The sequence below is a fragment of the Crocodylus siamensis genome, chromosome 2 (genome assembly GCF_052110815.1).
Source record: "Crocodylus siamensis isolate JL-2025a chromosome 2, ASM5211081v1, whole genome shotgun sequence".
Classification (NCBI taxonomy): domain Eukaryota; kingdom Metazoa; phylum Chordata; order Crocodylia; family Crocodylidae; genus Crocodylus; species Crocodylus siamensis.
Genome location: NC_143396.1, coordinates 12,667,516 through 12,685,222, shown reverse-complemented (window position 1 = coordinate 12,685,222; position 17,707 = coordinate 12,667,516). Strand labels below are relative to the sequence as shown.

General features: G+C 42.9%; 1 long non-coding RNA gene across 1 annotated transcript; it reads right to left on the bottom strand.

Annotated features, from left to right (window-relative positions):
• Positions 1-10,944: 10,944 nt before the first annotated feature.
• LOC149869961 (uncharacterized) lies at positions 10,945-16,878 on the bottom strand. Its single transcript, XR_016440658.1, has 2 exons — positions 16,738-16,878; positions 10,945-11,543 (listed from the first exon to the last, which is right to left on the bottom strand). It is a non-coding gene; the product is annotated as an uncharacterized LOC149869961 (long non-coding RNA).
• Positions 16,879-17,707: the final 829 nt, after the last annotated feature.

The window sequence follows — 17,707 nt, the reverse complement described above, 5'->3', positions numbered from 1 at the left end:
AGTGTTTGCAAAGACATTGGGTGCTGTAGGCATTGCAGTCTCTGTTTCCTTCCCTTACCATGGGCTATCGATTGGTACTTGAGCTACATTTTCCAACCTGGCTCTTGAAAGGGAGTAAGGGATGGATTACACTGCCTGGCACTGGCAGACACACACACACACACAAATATATATATATAATGGAATGACAGAAGCACTATTGCCTTCAATTTGGGGCTTAAGGATGATACTAGGGGAAGAACTGGGAAACAATTATCTATTGTTTTTGTAAAGAGCTTCTGTGTGGGTACAAGGTCTTTTATTGCATAAACCCCCAACTCTGTTGTGTGTCTGTGGAGTTTAAGCAGATAAATGCCCTTTTATTTTTCAGGTTGGGGGAGCGGATAACATGTTTCATTATTGACCAGCCACTCCTCAAATCCCCTCCTTGATCTGGAGGGAACACTTTTGGGTTTCCTCTTTAACAAACTATTAGCACTTGTAAATAGATGTAACAAGGCAGAGCATCATTCACGTTGTAGTTACAGCCAGTAAGTGATTTGGAAATATAGTTAAAAAAGCTGCATGGCACTAATGAAAGCAGAATTTAGCTCATAATACTTGTGTTTAAGGAAGCCATGCTACTATTTGAGGGTAAAATGTATTGTTTTTCAATGTTGTATTGTTTTCATTGTCATGTGGTAAGACTAGTCAACCTTGCCCTACTTTAGCTATATCTCTTGGGTAGCTGTGAGACTCTGGGGACAATCTTGTAGCACAGAGTTTATTATTCACCTTCTAAGGTTTGTTTTTGTAATCTGAATATAAATCGGTGTTTTTAATTCAATAAGTCCCTCTGAGTCTTGGTTGTCTGAGAGTGATTACTGATCAGTTCAAGCATCTTTCAGCTTTGTCTGGCCCAATCTCCCCCCCACATTGAAGGATGGCTGAATTCTGGGCCCAGTGAAATCTTGGCCCTGCTCAAGTTGATGCTTTGCCATTGACTTGAGTGGGGCCAAGATTTCACCTCGTGCATTTATACTCAGGTGCAGTTGGAGCAATTTCCAGTCCATCCCCTGTCCCATCCTTTCCGCTTAGGTTATAAAGTATTAATACAGATATTGTAAAGACTGAACTTTAGCCTCCCTGGTTTACTGAGCTCTGGGGCTTGGTTTCCAAGGCCGATTGCCACGTCTGCATTAAACTAGCAATGCCAGGAAGCTGAATCTCAGTAGTTCAGCTGCAGTCTTTCACCCTGCCCAGATGGAAACTATTACTGGAGACTAGTGTAGCAGACGTGTTTGCTACTTGAGACGCCTGCAGGTGCAGGGCAGGTTCTGGTTTCAGTTCCTCAAAAATGGAGCATGGACTGATACTGTTGCCCAGGCAATAACTATCTTGGTCAATGGGGCTCTCCCTTTAAAGTGCTAGTTGCTTTTTATAGCTTTTAAAACAAGTCAGCATGAAACATTCAACAACAGAAAGTGCCATCAGTTAGAAAACACGTTAGAAAAAAGGTTTCTTTACTCTCAGTACCATACAGCTGGAAGGTGCCAGCAGCATTTGGCCACGTATTATAATGGAAATCTTATTGAATACTACCCTAAAACCTTCCTATTTTATTTATCTGGTTGGATAACACCCACCTTGTTATACTACTCACTTAACTTTGAGTTCCTGTAAAAATAGATCTGGCCTTGTGGCAGGCCATATGGGCACATCTGAAGTGCCACAAATGTATCGTTCATTTTCCGGGGGTGAACATGTAGGTTTTAAATATCTCTATTTCTGCAAATGGTGTTTCATCACGGCCTTTCTTATGCCTGGCTTTTTAGAACTATGTTTCCCATTTAATCACCACTGGGCCAGATTCTGATACATTTACAGTAAGTTTTTGCATTACTCTGTAAGTGGTCCCATTTCATCAGTGATGCGATGTGAAAAAAGCTATCTGAGTTTGACCCATAGAAACTGGAGTTGGAAAGTTTTATCAGGATATTGTTCCTATTCCTCTGACCCTGTAAGGTATTTCCCAGTGCTTTTCCCCCAGGTGCATTTAAAGTTTTGCCCACTCCAAGTTTGTCCGGCTTTTTATAGACAGTGTGTATTCCACAAGCTGGTAGATTTTACTCTTCGATTATTGTCCAGCTTAAAATTTCTTGTGGAAAAGACTAACCTACTTATGTGCTCTAAACAAAACTCCTGAGACGAGTTTGCAACTCAGCAGAAAAAAAGTCCCTTTAGACTCCTCATTGGAAAGGACTCTGACCCCATCATGATTTTGTCTCCCTTTGATTTAAAGAGTGAGCCTTTTTCTTATTTTTTTCTTTTATTTTCTCTAAGCTATTGCTGAAGGATCCTGACAGCCTGTTGGTTAAATGGTGTGATTAAGGAGGATTACTTAATAATGGGATACAAATCCACATGAAGGCCATCTAGTGAACTTGGGATGTGTACGGATGACAATGGGACTGAGGCATATGAATACAAATTAAGAAGGGGAAGGTTTGAAGAGGACATTTGAAACAACTTCAACTCTCATTGCCTTTTGAAGAGGCTTGGGGTGCTCGTTACCTCTGAAAATCAGGCTGCTTTTATTGAGGTGCCTAAGTAAGGACTTAGGAGCTTATTTGAGGTATCTCATTTGGAATATTTTGGTTGGTCAAGTAATGCCCATGACTTTTGGGGGGGGGCGGGTCTTGGACTCTGGTTATCGTTGCATTCAGACACTGAAAAGGAGGAATTGCATTCATTGGGCTAATGGTTATTTATGCCCCAACTTTCTGATTGAATATTCTTCAACAACAATAAAAAACCCAAAAAACTAATTAATTAACCAATTAACTAACTAACTAACTACTCCCCACCCCACAAGACCCTTTAATTTGGCCAGCTTTACAGAAGTTATTAAGACATTACTTGGGAGAGAGAGACTTTATTATTCAGCAGTTCAGTGGAACATAGCTGCTTTTCCAGCAGGAATTTATATTGGTTTACATTTAGCAAGAGCAATGCAGGCTCCTGGATCAAATACTTCCTGTTTCGACAAATAACTTCTGTTTGTAGTGGAGATATTCATGTTTATTTACCAGGATGACAATGACTTTTTCTCTCTCTAGTTATCATGACACTGGGTGGTTTTTTGACTTGTAGTTATAGAAGCACAGAATCATAAAAAGCAGGGCTGGAAGGGGCCTCAGGAAGTCATTTAGTCCACCCCCTTGCCCAAGGCAGGGTCAGCCCTATATCTACCATCCTAAGCGAGCATTTGTCTAAGCTATTCCTAAAAACTTTGGGAAGAACACTCTCATGCATCTACTGGACACAATACCTGAACCATCGAATACATCTTAACTTGGGCCAGGTAAAGCAAGGGGGTTGAGGGTCAACATCCTAGCATGGTAAGGACAGTCACAAAAGTTTCTTGAAAGAAGACAGAGAGAAAGAAAAGGAGAAGTAGGGGTGCTGAGTGTTGGCAGTTCTCAAGATCATCATAACTCACTTTTATAAGGTCATATCTAAAGCTCACTCAAGTTGACTGAACAACATCCATTCACCTCTGCATGCTCTGGATGAAGGTCATATAACACGTTTCAACATCAGATCTAGCCAGTGCTTTTGAGAGCAAGATCAGTATTATTATCCTCACTTTAGAGATAAGGAAACTGGAACAGAGAAAGGGGGCACCTGGACCCTGAAAGACAGAGATGCATCTTTTGATTCCTCATCTACAGCCTTATTAACAAGTCATGTGGACCCCCAATGTGAGGATCTTTGCAAAGTATTGTTATTGCTGACTTCTGAGTAGCTTTCTGGAGAAATGCATTTTTTCATAACGTTCAACCCAGCATTTCTTACTAGCACCAACATTCACTGAACATCTCTCTTCAGCATGTCATTTCAGATCAAATCTGGTGATTTTTCAAGGGTAAATGTCAGCCATGTAGCTAGTTAGAGGTAGTGAAAGGAAACACACTTGTTGCTATATTCTAAAAGTCTATATTGTGTGCCACAGGAGTTCCCTTTGGAAATGCATATGGAAATTGTAAAAGGGCTACTTTTATTCAGCCTCTGGTTAGGTTCCGTGCTATAGATCCCCACCTGACACCACTGAAGTTCAAATGATTTATCTGGCTTTGGGCTTGTGCAGACTTCCACTATGTCTCATCCACAGGAGTCTATGGAAGCATGCATTGTTTATGCTCTTAGGGTCATAGGAGAGTAGGGCTGGAGGGGACCGCATGAGGCATGACTATCAATGACTACACCAGGGGTAGGCAACCCCTGGCACAGGTACCAGAGCATGGCACACAAAGACATTTTACTTGGCAAGTGCACTTCAGGGCCAGGGCTGTGTTGGCACAACAAGGATTGGGCCCCTCGCAGCTACCCTGCTTTCTGCCCCTGGCACACCAACATCCTACAAATCGAGGTTGTGGGTGTTTTTGGCACTCTGCCCAAAAATGTTGCTGACCCCTGGGCTATGCTATCCCAGCCGAGTATCTGTCTAACTTATTCTTGAAAATTTCCCATGATGGAGATTCTGCAGTCTCTCCAGGCCGTCGATTCCAATTCTTCACCACCCAGAAGAGCCACCGGGAAGTTCTTCCCAATTTCCAACCTACATTGCCTCTGATACAGTTTGAAGCCACTGCTCCTAGTCGTGTTCCCTCCAGCCCCTGAAAATTAACCATTTTTGTGGTCCTCTGCTGGACTCCTTGCAATCTATATATAATCTTTTCAATCTTTCAATCTGCTTCTGTAAAAGGTTATTAATATACACTTTCAGAGTATATTAATACTCTATCCTCCACTACAGAGGCAGACAAAACCCCCACAGTCCACTCCCAGCTGACCATGGAGTAAAATTCTTTCCTGACCCCAAATTAGGCGATTGATCTGACCCTGAGCAGAGGGGCAAGACCTTCTAACCAAGAAGATTTGGCTTTAAGTCCCAGCAGGATCGTTGGTACACCCCATTCAAAATCCCCAAATGAAGCACTTCCCTTCATCTGCATTCCTGTTGATACAATCTTGTGTTGCTTCAACGACTCTGTGATCATTACTGAAATCTAATTCTCTCTTCCCCCCGATGCTTTAGATTGGATTTAGTTTTTACTTTAATTTAAACATAGTTTATTTAAAGAGCTTGTCTTTGTGGCAGGTTGCCTTTGTGGCATTATATAGGTTGCCTTTGCATTATACAACCTGCATTATACAACCTGTTGCATTATACAGGTTGTGGCAGGTTGCCTTTGTGGCATTATACATACTAAAATGCATAGTACAGGCTTTTGGGCAGAAGTCAGGATTTCCCTGAATTAAACCCAGGATGCTGCTGGCTTTTTTGCAGCACTTTTGGTTCATGTAGCTCGCTGTACCATCCACATTCAGTACTGAAGCCTAGCCAGTCATTCCTCAGTCTGTATTTGTGCATACAATTATTCCATCCTAAGTGCAGGACTTTGCACTTGTACTCTCATTTTAAGCAAAACAAATCTTTGACTACCCTCTGAGCAGAATAAAAGTGAATGTGATTTATACCTTGTGATTTTCTCCCTGGGATCAGGGGAATCAGTGAGGTACAATGCTAACCCCATTTATGTTAATGGCAGAGCTCTTAAGACCACAGTGGAGAAGGATCTCATCCATGATGCCTAAGCATGGGCATATCTTAATAAACAGATCCATGACAAATCAGCATATCTCCTGGATTCATAATTGGAGATGGCTTTTATTTTGTGTCTAATCTCACCTTTCATGCACCTGCCACTGTTTCATTTACTTATCCAGGGAATGAAACAACCAGAAGGAAGTGGTTTTTTCCACACAACATGTGATTATCTTGTGGAACTCATTGCCACAAGATGCTGTGCTGATTTAATCCAGTTCAAGACAGGATTGGATAAATTCATGCAGGATAGCTCTAGCAGTGGGTAGTAAACATGATCATATGTAATAGTGGGACAATCTCAAAATTAGGACTTTTTAGGCTTCGAATGGTGGAAGCTGTAGGGGGAGGGAGCAGGGGATAGATCAACCAGGGCAGGCTCTGCATAAATATCCTTGCCCTTCATAACCACTCTTTGCTACTGTGAGAGAGAGGTCTATCTGTTGTGCCCAGAGAAACACAGGCCTAGGCCCACCGCTGAGAGAGGCAGGGTGCTGGGATAAATGGACCTTTGGTCTGATCCGGTCTGGAACTTCTTGGGCACCTACACACGAACATTGAAGCTGCTCTGATGTGCTGTAATTACACTGCGCCAGAGCAGATTCAATTAATCGAGTCTGCTGGAGCGTGGTAATTATCACACTCTAGTAGACTCCGGCATTACAAGTGTCAGCATCCCTGTGCTAAAAAATGGTGGTGGGGGTGCTTTAACTAAAGCTCGTTCCATGCCCCCCACCTCCCAGAGCATGTGTACAAACACCCCTTACGTTTTTATACCTATGTAAAGACCTCCACGCTGTGCAGTGTCACTGAGGGAAGGGTATGGGTGGAATGGCTGTGCAGAAGAGTTTCTGTAACTCCTCTATTCTGCTAGCCATCAACAGGACAGGGCTCGTTTTAGGAGGCTGGGACTGGAATCCACGATTATGTGGTGCTAGTGATCCAAAGACCCCACAGAGAAAGGATGGGATTGCAACAGTGAGGAGCACCTAAACAGATTGCTGTACTCGTTCTGCACATTGGAGGAACAAGAGGGCTTTTGATTGTGTAGTGCGAGGGAGAGACACCCACAGCCATCATGCAGGTTGTAACCTGGCCTCCCACAGACACCATCCAACCTTTATGATTGTCCCTGAGGACAGCCTTCAAGTCCTCTCTAGTGGCTGCAAAGGACCAGCACTTTGTGATCGCTCCGCAGATCACATCCTAGTGCCTGATGCTTGGGTTTGATTTGGGAAGGAGTGACCTTAATTTTCCTTGGTTGATGCAATGGCTAAAATAATAATGGTTTGGCTTGATGCTCTGATCCTGCATCACTGAAGTCAATAGGACTTTTGCCTTAATAAGTATAAATCCCAAATGAGCAATGGTTGTGAGAACATGGATTCTGGGATTTAGAGAAATGAGTCCTATAGCTCACTCTGTCCCAGCTTGCTCTGAGACTTTGGGCAGGGAGTCCTAACTGGTATCCTCCTGTTCTTACCAGTAGGCAACACTACAAATACCCACAGCTGTTTGTTTCTTTGCACATCACTGATTACAGCCCAATATATTGCAAATCTGTTTTGCAGAGGTGAACCAATGAAGCATGTTACAGGCTGTTGTCCTTGATAAAAAAGCATTATAGGTAAGGGAGATCATTTGCTATTTTATTTTACATGGAAATCCAGAGGAATTACTCCACTAAATTCATCATGTTCCGCCTCTGTACCTGCAGGTCCTTTGGAAGATGGGTTCGTACAAGCTAGCTATGGGTAAGGAGCCCTGATGTGAACAGAGGCATGAATTTGCAAATATTGGCAGGGTTGGATATTAGTGCTTGGCCTCAGATCCTGGTTCTGGAAATCACATAATAATATCTCAGCTCCAGCCCACCATTATGACCATGAAGTCTCCTTAAGTGTGGGTGCAATGGCCCTATAAGAGGGTGCTGGTATAAGGAGTATATTTTTGCTAGGTGTAGGACTCTAGCTTGCCTTAAACCAGCCAGGTAGTCAGGAATACATAAGGCCTCCAGGGATGCTTGGGATCCTCAGGACTTCTCTGTTGGTTTGGTGACATCCCTTGAGCTCTTCTCTTGCTCCGATGGGAGGTAGAGGAGATCATGACCTAATTATCACCACCTGAAGTCTGTAGAGTTTTCTGCTTATCACCCAAATAAAGTATTTTTCAAGGATAGGTACAACCTGTTTTGCAAAGCTTTCTATGGAGCCCCATGACCCTCTCTCCAGAGATTCCCTTGCCTGCTCATACCAAGTGAAACGTGCAGTGGGCAGAGGGCAGCAGTAGTTTACTCAGCACTTACATTTCATGGTAGCCAGCAAAATAGGAGCTGCAGTGCCACCCAAACATGGAACATACTGCACGGGTGTAATTCTTACCCCTAATACCGTCCTAAATGAAAACCCCTGGGATACCAGGGGACATGGGAGATTCTGGCCTTTGCAAGAACTGACAAAGCTGCACTATAATATCCTCAAGTGCTCAAAGCTTGTTAATGGGGAAAACTGTGGTCTGTTGCTGTCGTTCAGAGTTAGGGATATAGGACTGGCAGGAGCCTCCTGGGCCTTTGAGTCCAGCCGCTGGCATTCACAGCCAGTCGCTCACCTGAGACAGAAGTACTCAATCTTTTTGCACTTGAGGCACCCCTCACTGGGCTTGCAGCACCCCTCCATGCCTTTTGTGAATTGAGCGGCACCCAGTTTCAAAAACTAAGTTCTACATTACAATGCTTATCTCTTGGCAGAGGGGCTGGGCAGTGGGGGTGGGAGACTGGCCAGGCAAGGGCAAATCTTATCTGCTTATCTCCTCACACCCTGGTTATTTTCTTGCACCTTGTGACACCTTTTAAAGGATCCAGCTGTGCCCTGGGTGAGAATCACTGACCTAAGGAATCCCTTAAACACACCTTTAAATCTCCACTCACAACCACAAGCAACAATACTTGAAACACTAAGAGCCACAGGTATAAGCAGGAGAGATGAGGGTATGGCCAACATCCTGCACTGGAACAGAGAAGTAATTAGGTATTATACACCCAGAAGATCATAGGAAAAGGATCATCCCCATGCTATGGAAGAAAGCCAATGCCTCTCATCATCTGGAGGAGAGAGGGTGATGCCTATAGGGTTTGAATATGTGCCCATGTAGCACCAGAGGCCAAGGACTTCAAAGGGCTTTTGAAGCATTAAAGCCAAGGTCCCTTTCTCATAAAGAAGTTCACCTTGCTCTGTGGTAGCCTCAAAAATTTCAGTGTGCCTACTTGTGAAGTGTGGTGCTATTTAGTGTGTGAATAAGGGGACGGCAGATCAGAATCTGGCCTTAATCAATTAAGGCTCAAGATACTTGTCCCTGTATGAAAGACATAGGGATTATAATTTTCTTTTTACAGGGAGCATCTACACAAGGTGCTAAAAGCACAGTAGGCTAATTCTACCATGCATTAGTGTGTCACGGTGAAAGCGGTGCTAATTAGCATCACTTAAAAGACTCGTGCCGGCACTAATGTGCAGCAGCATCAATTACTGCACATTAAGTTACCTGTACTCAACTTAATGCACTGTAATTATGGCACATTAATGCACATGTAGACGTGCCCACTGAGGGGGAAATTGAGGAACAGAGGGCATGTTGACATGTTTATTAATGTGCTGTAATTATGGTGCATTAAGTTTAATGACAGGTCCTAACTTAATGCACTGTAATTGGTGCTACTGTGCACTGGGGCAGATGAACAGGTTTTTTGTCATGCTACTGTGCATTACACTAAATCTGCTGCGCATTAACACATTAACACAGGCTTTGCCCGCCTCGCTAATGCACAGTAGAATTAGTCTTCTGTGCAATAAGCATCTCATATAGACCCACCCAGACACCCAGACAGATTAAGGCCAATATTTGTACCATAGGCACTCAGTTTAGGTGCCTTAATGATGGGATCACCACTACGAGGCATCTTTAGCTCCCAGTGGAGTCAGAGTTAGTCAGCTCAGCACCTTAGAGAAATGAGGCCCCCATGGTCTCAAGACAGGAATTTAGACATGGATGCACCCAAATTTATTGCACATGTTTTTCCTTTGTGTCTGCATGAGGCTAGGGAGTGCAGCACTAGTGCTTTCAGTATATTGATTCCTAGTGCCTTGCTTTAGCAGCAAAGCTGCATTTTTCACTGCAGGGAGTTAGGAGCATGAGCAACTTCCACTGAACAACACGGGGTTTGAATACCTGAAGCGCCTTTCAGAAACCCGGACTTGATGGAACCTGACCTGTTTAAAACACCAGGAAGCAGTCTTTAATGTTAAATCCATGGATAATATCAGAAAGTCAGAGTAAAAAAGGCAGGATCTAGAGTTGTTTTTCAAATAGCTGTGGACAGATGGGGAACATAGCGTCTGGTTCTACAGCTGATCCTGTAGAGCAGGCATCAAAGCTTTCAGTGGGTAACATTCACTCCCATACAGGCAGCCAGCACAAGGTCGTTGGATGCCTTTAATCTTTAGGTATGAGTCACTGCATGCGGTAGAAGGCCTTCAACCCTCGGATTAATTTTTATTATTATTAGAAAATAATAACTTTTTTTTTTTCACCAAGAGGGGTTAACCCCTTATACGTTTCATAATAATGAGGTTATATTTTTCACTGAACTCATGTTACATTGATTTTTCCTTAGAAACCACAGCACAGACAGCATTTTTAAATGCAGCACGTTGCACTAAGATGACTAAATCCACATTTAAGCCTCTGCTGAATAAAAGGACTTGATTTTCACAGATGCTGAGAGACCCACAAGTCCCCCTGACTGGTGGATTTGCTCAGGTTGTATCCTGGTGTGAGTGAAGTTGAAATCAGACCCTTTGTATGTAGCATAAGAACAAGCTGTCAGATCTGACAGCATATGGCCAAAAACTGCTCGACACCCAGGGTACTCTGACGCAGTGGTCTGAATAATAATATCCCACAGCTTCTTGTATTCTGCTGGATCCAGACCAGTCCTGCAGTCCCCCACACATGTGAACCGGTCCAGTATTGTCAGTGGGACTGTCAACATGGGGAAAAGGCTGCAGAACAGACTGCGAACTGGGGGATGGGGAACATGTTAGGCAAAGATCCTCCTCCCCACAACTGTTGTCTGAAAAGTGCCATGGGATATTAGTGTCCCTTCAGTGGAGGCCAGTGACTCATCCTGTACCCCTAGCCCAGCTCCCCATAGTAAACTGCATGACACTCAGTTCATGTACTTCACCTGAATTCACTTTATTTTGATCATCACATTAAAAACACAGTGAGAAAACAGATGCCTTTTCACTCGTACCATTTATTTATGAATTTTTCATACTTGACACATGATAAGAGCAGGAAACAGTATTAGGCTATAGGGCGAGAGGAGGCAGGGTGGCCCAGTTATATGGTATAATTAGCAAGGGGCGAGGCAGGGTGGGAGGTCATGAAGATCTCCATCATCATATACTGGGATGGAAACAAATGGAAAAGAAGGATAGTTTCATAAAGAAATCATAAGAAAGACTGCCAGAAGGAAACAGGGACCCTCCCCTGCTGTCCTCCTACTGCGAACACTCGGACCTCTTGAAACTCTTCACAACAGGTGACGACGAGGTTTCGTGTTTCACCTCACAGGTGTAGACTTCGTGCGCCTTGTATTCGGAGGCTGTGCGTGTCAGGGTGCTGCTCATGCTGTACGTGTTGTCAGTACTATCCTGTTGCTTCCCACTGGTGAGGACTTGATCACTAGTGGTGCTGCCGTCTATCTTCCAGGTGATGGTCGCAGCACTTGGATAGAAGCCAGTGACCAGGCACACAATGGTGGCAGATCCCCCTGAAAGCTGCTCAGTTGACGGAGGAAAGACGGATACCGAAGGCTGAGCATTTTCTCTGCCTGTAGAAAAGGGAAGTACATAGTGTGGTATTAGTGATGACGGCCCATGCGTGAATAGGCTGTAGTGCTGTGCCTGCCGCACTTCACACAAGAGGTCAAATCCTTCGTGATCTGTTTATAAGATTAGTTCCCTGATGAGTCACTGAGACCAGACAGGTGCAGTCCATCAACTAATTCACCTTCAAAATGCCCCTATTTATTTCCATTTTCGATAAGGGGATACAAAGGCACAGAAAGATGAAGAGACCTGCCCAAAGATGGAGCAAGTTAATGGGAGATCCCACAAGAGGCTACAGAGGCAGTCACCCTCTGTAGACCGCCCAAAAATCAATGTAGACCACCAAATATATCAATTTAGACCACCCAATATATCAATTCTGTTGTAAGTAAATACAGGGCCAGAGCCTCAGGCAGTATAAATCATCCTAGCTCCCTGGCCTGCATCATGTTATACAGCTGAGGACCTGCCTCATAATATCCAGCCTCATCTTTATTTCCACTGTGATTTTGTTGGCACCGCATGAGAGGAAGCTGATGAACCCAGTCCTGGTAAAAGGTACCAGCTCGCTTATCTTTAAGGGTCCTGCAATGCCTGGAAAGGACACCACTGCGAGATGCCAGCAGGACACCTCTGGGTGCTGGCATTTCATTTATTCGTGGACAAGGTACAGTTCAGAAAGCAACACCAGTGCAAGCCCCCCCCCCATCTCCTCCCAAGCCGTTTCTCTGTTCTGAGCTAGAGGATGCCTTTAGGAAGGAAAGACGGTACTTCACATTCAACTGCCAGTCACTCTCCTGAGACTGCCAGACGGGTGCTAACGGATGCCATGCACATTGCAACACAAATGCCCCTTTCCACTGAGCGCTTCATTGAACTCTAGTGACCAACGAGTGACATCTTGGCCCGTTGAAGTCGGTCTGAGTTTTGCCATTGACGTCACTGGGACAGGATTTCACTCCAGACATGCTGCCTGCCCCCTGAGCTGTGCTATCCCTTAAAGTCTCTTTCCAGGGGTGCTGAGCACGCTTCCCTCCAACTGAAGTCAATTGGAGAGGCAAGCGCTTGGTGCTTTTAAAATTAGAGACCAGTCCTCCTCTCTCCTCACCAGTGGGATTCAGTGATCTTGGCTGTTACTCCCAAACTATGCTGGGGGAAGGGAGGGGAGAATCAGGTTCAGACCCTTAGTATTTTATTAACTTTTCTCCTGTTGAAGCACTCATATCAAGCCATGAAACCTGTTATTTAAAAATAGCAAAATGAAGCAGTCTGCAATCAGGGACAGATGTCAACTGAGAGCGTGGTCACACTTAGTCTAGCTGCTTCGAGTATTGTTGTACCTCACTTTATGCCACGTAATCACTACATGAGCCAAATTGGGATTTTGGTACAATGAAGTCCATGGGAAGAAACCTAGCTGAGTGCACCCATACCGAGACTCTTGGGGAGTAAGGACCTGGCCCTGAAGACTTTATCTAGACAAGACCCCCACTGATTTTGGAGGCAGTTTTGTCTGAACAAATCTTGCAACTTTGGGTCCTAACTCAGTAAAGAGCTGAAGAAACCTGGAATAAAACTATTTAATTCATCCTCCTACTCTTCTGCTATACAGCCTAACTGCCGTCGGTCTGAAGTGCTACATTCTCACAGAATCAGCATTCAGCATTCAGATATTTTTAAATGTCTTACGCTACCAGAAATAAAACTTTTTACACACAAAATACGTATGACCCCTAATTTAGCAGATATATTACCTTTTCTTCATTAAACCAATGCCACATTAATATAACTCCATAAATGTCAGAGGTAAAGTGCGGTGACTTACACCAGTCAAACAGGAGAATCGCATTTTCTCTATATGTCTTATATATACACTATATAAAATAGGCTATCACATCTATACGACATATGAAGCTAAAACAGATTTGCAAACATTTTCTGCTAAAAATAATATATGGACTAAAGGGCATTTACAAACATTTGCAAGCAGTCATTTTAAAAGAAAAAAAATCATTTTGGATTATCACCTACTCCAGTTTTATCAAAGTAACGAGAGAACTGTTTTTTCTTAATGTTCGCTAGAACAGCTCAAAATAAGTACAGCTTTAACTGCAATTAAAACTGCAAAAGTCTTGCCTAAGGTAATCAATAAAGCCGAAGTTTTAAATATATGAGCCCATCACATTTTTTTGTTAGCAGAATTTTTAGGGCAGATATCAGATTTCTCCTGTGACAAAATGCAATGAAGTATATTGCATTTCCAGTCTACTCTGTTTTGCTGCTAAATGAAGAAGATTCAGCCAGACTCTGCCATACTTTAACTGCCGAGTATCTTACATTTTCCTCCTGATAGCCTGCTTGTCATGGAGTTTTACACTTAACTTAGTTTATTACAGGAAAATTATTATTTTCAAATGAATGCTTGTCTGTTCATTAGGGAGGTTTTTAGTATTTTCCTTTTCTTAAACTTGATATTTGATAGCTTCTACCTCATCTAATCTACTTTATCAATCAAGTTCTGTCTTGCCCATTAAATTAGTTTTTAATATGCTAATCACTTTGGCATCTTGGTGCTCCACTTACATTATTTTAAAGGCAATTTCTAATTTCCCCTAATGGGATGTACTAGTAAAATGCTGAAATAAACACAAATAATCCTGTATGGACTGATCCTATTCTTGTGAACTCATTGCAAGTATTTCCATTGACTTCATTTGGTGCTAGATCAAGACCTAGTTAATAATGTTGGTTTGTCTTTCACTGAAAATGTATAGATTAGAGGCAAGAACTGAATTGTTACTAATAGTAACAGTTCTGGGTCCTCAGATGAAGACCCAGGATTGACACTCTCACTAACCAACAATTCAGTCATCATATTCTCATTTTTTAATAAAATTACCCTTTTCTACAAACATTTTCAGTTAGTTATTATTTCTCACAATTAAAGGTTAGAGTTTTACTACTAGTTACTGGAAGTGGGGCAGGTGGGCAAAGAAAGGGACAAAGGGAAGAAGAGCATTTTTCTATTCTGTGCATTAAATTAGATAAAATCAAAGCGAGAGAGGATTTTCCGCAAATAAAATGCACTTACGTTTTATTTCCAGCTTGGTCCCTTTGCCGAAAGTGAGCCACAGTGCCTAACTATGACTTTCCTCTTTAACAGAAACCTTTTTACTGTATAACTACAGAAGGGCTCAAACATATTGTATGTCAAATATAATAGTTTAATCCAAATTCTCGCCGGAGAAGTGGCGGTATTTTCCACGTCTGAAGGTGGATATACTTTGTACACACTTACACTGTCTGCCATCCCGCTAGCGCTCCTATTTCATGCAGTCCTCACACACAAAATAATTTTGGAAATGGACAAATTTGATAAAGAGAAGCCGAAGACAGTTAAAAAATGCACTTACGTTTTATCTCCACCTTGGTCCCCTTGCCGAAAGTGAGTCACAGTGGTTGCCTATGAACTTCCTCTCATACAGAAACCTTTTTGTTGTACAACTAAGGGATCTCTCATTTATGTAATATGTAATAGTTTAATCCAAATTCTATAGCGGTCAGTGGAGGTAGTCGTCCACTCCTGAGGACAGGTATATTCCTTACGTATCTACATTGCCTGCCATCCTCTCAGCGCTCTCATTTCAAGAAGTACCAACTCAGAAAAAAGTCACAGAAATGGACAAATTTGATAGAGGGAAGCTGAAGAGAGTTTAAAAATGCACTTACGTTTTATCTCCACCTTGGTCCCCTTGCCGAAACTGAACCACAGTGGTTGCCTATGAACTTCCTCTCTTACAGAAACCTATTTTCTGTGCAACTAAATGAGCCCCCTTGGATTAATTTGCCTCAAATGTAGCAATTTAGCTTTACAAATTTTGTTTTAGGAAGTGACAGCTATCCTTGAGGATTGATTTATATTACACGTTTCACTTTCCTTACCCTTCTCCTCTCCAGTAATTCTTTTGACATTATTCCACCTATTTCACCAAAACACACAAAACTCGCAAAAATGGACAAACGCGACAAGCAAGGATGAAAAGCAGGGAAGAAAGGTACTTACGTTTGATTTCCACTCGGGTCCCCTTGCTGAAAGTGTACCACAATGGTTGCCTATGAACTTCCTCTCATACAGAAACCTATTTTCTGTGCAACTAAATGAGCCCCCTTGGATAAGTAGATTAATTTGCCTCAAATGTAGCAATTTAGCTTTACAAATTTTGCTCGAGGCGGTGACAGTATTTTCTATCCTTGAAGATTGATTTATATTACACGTTTCACTTTCCTTACTCTTCTCCTCTCCGGTAATTCTTTTGCCATTATTCCACCAATTCCACCAAAACACACAAAACTTGCAAAAATGGACAAATGCGACAAGCAAGGATGAAGAGCAGGGAAGAAAGGTACTTACGTTTGATTTCCACTCGGGTCCCCTTGCCGAAAGTGGCCCACAGTGGTTGCCTATGAACTTCCTCTCATTCAAAAACTTATTTATTGTGCAACTAAGTGAGTCCCACTTGGCTAGGTGGATTCATTTACCTCTGATATAACAAGGTAGCTCTAAAAATCCACCCGAGGAGGTAGCAGCGTTTCTACCCTTACATACTGGTTTATATTCTACATTTTACTCACATCACCCTTCTCCAAGAACTCTTTTAGCATGGCCATCACATAAATTGCAATAACACACAGAACAAACACAAAAATGAACAAACGTGGCAAACAATAATGAAGAGCAGTGAAAAAGTGTACTTACGTTTGATCTCTAGCCGGGTCCCCTTGCCGAAGTTGTACCACAGTGCTTCCCTTCTACCTGGCTATTTTACAAAAACCTCACTTCCCCTAAATGAGGTCCGTTACTGTGTGTGTTGCACAGAAATACTGGCCCAGAGACTTGTTAACTGCATCGGCACCTCAATATTTGACAATGGAGAGGACTATACTCATTTAAACCTGCTGAAGGCCTTACCAGGCCATTTTTCATCTTTACTGAGTAGTTTTTCCAGTCCAAAATAAAATGCAAAGTCCTGCTTTCCTCGCACACACCCTTTTCTATTGCATTTGGAATCATTTCACAACATTTTTCACTTACATTGTCCAACACTCCTTCCATTTTGTTTGAAAATTTCAGTGTTCCCGTATACGGATTTAAAAGCAGAGTAGACCGTGAAAACAGAGAAATCAGGATATACTTACGTTTAATTTCTACCTTGGTTCCTCCACCGAACGTCCACCACAACGATCAGTTCCTATCACCTCCCTGTACAAAAACCTGACAGCAGAAGGGGAAGGGAGGTTTGGTTCACTAGCTGGGGCTTGCTTCCCTTACAAAAATGTTTTTTTCCTCCCATTGTGCAAAACTGAGAATTGAATGCTAGGTTGAGTGACCTTGGTTTCATAATCACAGCAACAAAAAAGGGTTAGAAAGTAGATAAGCTAGGGTTGAGGCATCCTACATGATCTCTTGCCCATCAGTTTCATTTACAAGAGGTGGAACCCGAAGCCATCGGCTGTATTACCTTGAAAACATAAATTCTGAAGCTGTTAGGGATGGGCCCAACTGCCAAGTTAAGAGCCAAGCCCAAACTTTCCGAAGTTCAGGGTATATATTTGGTTCAGCTCCAACTCTAGAAAATGTAGCCATAATAGTGAGCACCTGACCCAGATTTTGTGCAATTTGCTGGCTTTAATTTAACCTAAAGTATTATGCAAGGTGGGGAAAGAACAATGGGGCTGGTTTTGCTTTTGCTCTCCTTTGCAGAGCTATAAATCTCTTGAGTCTAACTTGCTTGTCCCTAATGACAATTCTGCTATGCCTTCTTCTCAGGTTCTTTCTCATGCTCTCCCTAATGTTATGCCTACTATGAGAATAACTCCATCAGGATGACTGGAGTCTCACCGTGGTGAACCTGGTGTGAGATCAGAACGAAGTCCAGCAGGGAGAGATGTCATGTAGAGACATTTCCAATGATGTGGCTTTGACCTGGTGGGACTCCACCCATGACTGGACCACGGGTATAGAGGGCTATACCCTGTACAGGAGGGTACAGGAGTCTACTACAGACCTCCCACTCAAAGTCCGGAGCTTGACCAGGAGTTCGCCTGGGAACTGACTGAGGCTGCTTGCTCCAGGACCTTGGTTGTCATGGGTGACTTCAATTACCCG